We start from the raw sequence: 6,000 nt of genomic DNA on the forward strand, positions 1-6,000 counted from the left end.
ATAGAACGATGAGAGTCTCTACTTGCTGAGGCTGTCCTACAGCCTGTGAGCCTCCTGACACAGCCTCCCAAGTACTAGGATTACAGGCGTGCATGCACCACGGCGCCCAGCTCCCTTAGTGTTTTGGACTGAAGTTGGCCAGAGGTAAGAAGCCACAGAAGCACCTGGAAAGGGGATGAAAGATGCCGGGTTGGTGGCGCACGCTTGTAATCCCAGCATTCAGGAGGAGACCAGAGAGGTTCAAGGTTCATGGACAGCCTCAGCTACTTAGGCCCTTCGCAACTCAGTGAGTTTCTGTTTCAAAATAAAGAATAAAAAAAAGGGCTGGGGAGGGTATAGCTCGGAGGTAGAATGCCCCTGGGTTCTATCCCCAGTACTGAAAAAAAAAAAAAAAAAAAAAAGATAAAGGGAATGAGTGGATGGGGGACTGGTCTCTAATTTGGTCCTGAGGCCTCTTGCTGGAGGAGGCTGCGTCCTGCCCCACCCCACCCTGGCAGGCCGGGGATCGGGTTGTTAGCAGGTGCCTCTCACAGGTGCTGCTTGCCCCTGTGGACAGCCTAATGCCTAAGCGGCTGACCTGTGACCCGCCTGGGGAGCTTGTTTATACTGGCAGATGTCCTTGTGACCCGTGTTGCTTATTCACACTGTAACAGCGCTCCAGGAGAGGCCTGCCTGGGAGAATTAGGTTGGGCGTGGAGGTCACCTGAGACACAGGCGCTAAGGCCGTGCCAAGGGGGAGCTGTCCAGGAAGAGTATTCAAGGAGGGGGGGGGGAGCAGGTGGGCAAAGCCCTGTGTGGGGGCCACAGCCTTTCTTGGGGTCCAGGGTGAGACCTCAGCAGGTGTTAGGTTTCACCAGGGAGTTGTCATTGGCAGATTTAAAACAAGGCCTGGGTTCCATGCGCTGCATGTGACTGAGATGTCATCATGGCCACATCCGTGCAAGCGAGGGGCTGAGCAGTGCAAGTCAGGAGACTGCATCTACCGCTCAGGGAGGTGGCCGCTCACAGCGTACGCAGGTGGCGGCAGAGGCAGGTGTGTAGACCACACTGAGCAGCCGGGAGGAGATGGCAGGGAGCTGCCCAGGGTGACTGAGCCTTGCTTCCGGTCCAGCGCATGCAAAATGGCGTGGTGGCACACGGCTGGAATCTCAGTACGTGGGGGGCTGAGACAAGAGGAACTCAGGTTCAAAGTCAGCATCAGCAACTTAGCGAGACTTTCAGCTACCTAGCGAGACCTTGTTTCAAAATAAAAAGGGCTGGATGTGGTGGCACACACTTGTAATCCCAGTACTTGGGAGGCTAAGACAGGAGGATCACAGGTTCAAGGTCAGCCTCAGCAACTTAGTGAGACCCTGTCAAAATAAAAAATAAAATAAAATAGGGCTGGAAGTGTATCTCAGAGGTAGAATGCCCCTGGGTTCAATTCCCAATATCAAAAAAGGAAAAAATAAAGCTGGCTGAGGCAGTCACCTACGATCGTAAGAACTCACTATGGCGAGCATAGCTTCGCTGGGGTCCTATGGGTCAGTGCCCCATGTGCACAGCATCCTGTCTACGACGATGTCTCCCTCTCGTCCCATGGCACCTGCTGGCTCCTGGGACAGTGGCAGAGTAGTTGCTAGGCAGCAGGGTTATTAGCAATGCCTTCTTGTGTTCTGGGCCCTCCTCAGAACTGACAGACTTTTTTCGGTGATTCAGAAAACATGTCAGAGAAGAATCCAGTGAGGCCTATGCTGTCTCTAAACCCCAAACCCAGCCGGGCGTGGTGGCGCACACTTGTAATCCCTGTGCTTGGGAGGCTGAGACAGGAGGATCGCACAGGTTCAAAGCCAGCCTCAGCTGCTTAGCAAGGTTCTCAGAAACTTAGGGAGACCCTGCTTCTAATAAAATATAAAAATAGGTCTGGGAGTGTAGCCCAGAGGTAGAAAGCCCCTGGGTTCCATCGCCAGTACCACAAAAAAATAAAAAATAAAAAAATAAATCCCAAACCCACAGCGGGGCGTGGTAGTGCACGCTTGTAATCCCAGCATTTGGGAGGCTGAGGCGGGAGGATCGCACAGGTTCGAAGCCAGCCTCAGCTGAGTGAAACCCTTTGCAACTGAGACCCTGTTTCAAAAAAATAAAGAATAAAAAATAGGACTGGGGTATTGCTCGGAGATAGAATGCCCCCGGGTTCCCTCCCCAGTACCTCAATAAATAAATAAATAAACCCAAACCCACTGGACACCGTGCCTCTTTCCCAGCAGCAGGAGGGCGGGATGCAGCAGCCCACCCTGCACCCGCGAAGGGACCGCAGCGCCAGGTGCCGCAGACCTCAGGCCGCTGGAAGCCCCACTGAATGTTGGTGGGATTCGTTCCCACCTTCCCACACCCACACATCTCGTGGAGAGTTGCCCCTTCTGATCAGCGTGAGACTGTTGGTGTGGCCTGAGGAGGGCGGGCGTGAGCTCAACACCTGGGAAGCCAGCCCCGGTTTGCACAATGGAAGGACGCCGCGCCCTCGGGTAGTGACTGCACACTCGGCTCCAGGGCTGCGCTGACCTGCCTAGCAAGGAAGCCACATCTGGACCAGCAGCTGCCACAAGGGACGACTGAACTGTGCCAATCTGTCCCTAGGGTCCTCCCGAGCGGCTAAGCCGAGGGGGCCGCGCGGGAGCTCAGCGCCTTCTGTCCAGCAGTGGCGTCAGTGTTCTTGGCTCGCTGTGTGGTGGTCACGGGCAAGTGCCTACAGGGGTGGCCATTCTCCTTCATTCATTCACTTATTATTATTATTATTACTGTGTGTGTGTGTGTGAGTGTGTGTGATACTGGGGATTGAACCCAGAGGCTTCTACCTTTGAGCTACGCCCCTAGCTCCCTTACCTCATTATGTTTTTATCTTATTTTGAAACATCATCCCAATATATTTATTTATTTACAGTACTGGGGGTGGAACCCAGGGGCATCCTACCTCTCAGCTGCACCCCCCGCTCGATTTTGTATACTTTATTTTGAAACAGGGTCTTACCGGTTTGCAGAGGCCTCACTGAGTAGCTGAGGGTAGCCGCACACCATCGCGATCCTCCTGTCTCAGCCTCCCAAGTACAGAGATTCCAAGCGTGCGGCACCACGCCTGCTGTATTTATTTATTATGTGGTACCAGGATTGAACCCAGGGGCAGCTATACCCCAAACCACACCTCCTGCTCCCTTACACAGAAAAATTAAGATTATACTCATTTTACTATTTCATTTGAGGGTTTGTGTGTGTGTGTGTGGTACTGGGGTTCCTGGAAGCCCTTCTACCTCTGGGCTACACTCCCAGACTTATTTTATATTTTTATTTGGAAACAGGGTCTCCTAAGCCAGCGAGGCTGGCTCTGAACCAGCGTGATCCTCCTGTCTCCGCCTCCCAAGCGCGGGGATTACAAGCGTGCGCCGCCACGCCCGGCTCATTTGAGGTTCTTTTTGTTATTGTTGCATGTATTTGGAATGGACCCAAAGTGCTACAAGTGTCCCAAGAAACTCAAAAGTCAGGAGCAGGAAATACACTTCACAAAGCACAGGAACAGCAGGGGACTGGAAAGGCCCCGGGAGCTGCGTGGCACAGGAAGCACTCTCAGACCTTTAAAGAAGAGGTGTTTCCAGAACCCAATGCAAAAGGGCAGGTCACAGTAGCCTCGAGTGACGAACACTGGTACACCCCGAGTCCCCTCATTTATTTATTTTTTTGTGGTCCTGGGGATGGAACCCAGGGGCATTCCACCTCTAAGATACACCCCAGCCCTATTTTTTATCCTTTATTTTGAAACAGGGTCTCACTGAGTTGCAGAGGGTCTCATTAAGTAGCTGAGGCTGTCCGCAAACCGAGATCCTCCAGTCTCAGCCTCCCAAATGCTGGGATCCCAGCGTGCCCCGCGCCCGGCTCCCGAGTCCTCTCATGACACGGGCCTGCCACCCCTCGTTGCCCAGGTGCATGTGTCTGATGCGTTCCCGGGCTTCGGCTACTCCAGGACCGACAAGAGGCTGCCATTTAGCTACATCTTCAGCCCTTTTTAAATGTTGAGTCAGGGTCTCACTAAGCTGCGGAAGTTGGCTTTGAACCTGCAATCCTCCGGCCTCAGGCTCCCGAGTGGCTGGGATTCCAGATGTGCGCCACCACGCCTAGCACTCTGCCTTCCTCTCCTCCCTGTGACTACAGATCCATTATCGTAGGTAAACAAGTGACTCCAAGCCTGGCCACTCAGGGGCCTGAATCCTGGCTCATCTGTAATCTGCAAGGAAAGTGTGTTTGTGCCAAGTGTGGTGGTGCACACCTATAACCCCAGCACTTGGGAGGCTGAGGCAGGAGGGTTTAGGTTCAAGACTAGCCTCAGAAAGCTGGGCGTGGTGGCACAGACCTGTAATCCTAGTACTTGGCTGATAATATAGGGCTGGGGGTATAACCTGGAGGTAGAAAGTCCCTGGGTTTAGCCTCCAATACCAAGCTATAAGTCTGTAGCTTCAAGTTGTTTTTTTTTTTTTTTTTTTTTTTTTTTTGCAGTACTGGGGATTGAACCCAGGGTCATTTTACTTCCAAGATACACCCGCTGCCTATCCATTTACTTATTTATTTATTTATTTATTTATTTATTTATTTATTTCAGGTCTGGGATGGAACCCAGGGGTATTTGACCTTCGAGCTATATTTTTTATTTTTTATTTTTATTTTTGGTGGTACTGGGGGTGGAACCCAGGGGCTTTTCTACTCAAAGCTACACTCCCAGACCTATTTTATATTTTATTTGGAAACAGGGTCTCACTAAGTTGCTGAGAGCCTCGCTAGGTAGCTGAGGCTGGCTTCGAACCTGTGCGATCCTCCTGTCTCAGCCTCCCAAGTGTGGGGATTACAAGTGTGCGCCACCATACCCGGTTTTATTCTTTTTTTTGAAACAGGGTCTAAGTTGTGGAGGGCCTCACTAAGTAGCTGAGGCTGTCTGCAAACTGCCATCCTCCTGTCTCAGCCTCCCGAATGCTGGGATTATAAGCGTGCCCACCACGCCCGCTAAGTATTTAGTTCTGGTAATGAACAAGTGACTAATAATATACGCCCGTCGCCCCGTAGCCCACTCACCTGGACCCGGCCACAGGCTGACACGCCCAGTCCTCCGCCACAGCCCAGGGAGGGGCGTGATCCCCACCGGGCAAGGAGTCATCCTGGTGCATTCAGTGAAGACTGGTGTGACCCTCTGTGGGCCAGGCGCACCACTTTTGGGGAGAGACAGCCGAAGCAGAAAGCCGGAGCAGAGGTGGAGAGAAGCCTCGTCTCCACTTCAGAGTCCGGCTCCGCCAAGGACCTGCGCTGCACTAGTTACTGGAAAGCACCAGGTCCCGCAGCGCGAGCTCTGCATCTTGCAGCCGCGTGGCTGTGTACTCTGCCACAGGCGTGGCACCCCAGGCCCCCTGGTCCGCCCGCCTCTGCCTGCGCACCGCTCCAGTGGCATCACAACCGCTCGCGACCCAGCTCAGGGTCCCCAAAGCCCCAGAGCCTTCCCGCAAGCTCCCCATCGTCCTCTTCCCAGAGCGGGCGGTTCCCAAGACCCGGCTAGCTTTGGCCCTGCGAGGTTTCTCCTTTCCTGGCGTCTGCACTGGGAAGCTCTCCAGGACAGACTCTACGTGTCAACAGCTTTGCATTCTCCAATTGGGCTCAGTACGTTCGCTGAATGAATATTTCTTAAAAAAGCATGACCCTGGCCAAGTGAACGTTCAAACAGCAAGAATGATTTAGGCCTGTCAACACAATAAAGTTGTGTGTGTGCACTCACATGTGCACATTTCAAACGGATGGGAAAGAATGAGAGACGCCCCCTCCTTATTCAAACAAAACCCACACAGGCCACCGTGGGCATGCCTCTAATCTCACAACTTGGAAGGCTGACAGGAGGGTTGCAGGTTCAAGGCCAGCCCCAGCAACTTAGAGACAGTTTCAATATTTTGAAAATAAGTGGCTGGAGGTGTATAGCTCAGAGGTTGAATGCCTTGG

This window comes from Muscardinus avellanarius (genome assembly GCF_963383645.1).
Source record: "Muscardinus avellanarius genome assembly, chromosome: 15".
In the NCBI taxonomy this organism is placed as follows: Eukaryota; Metazoa; Chordata; class Mammalia; order Rodentia; family Gliridae; genus Muscardinus; species Muscardinus avellanarius.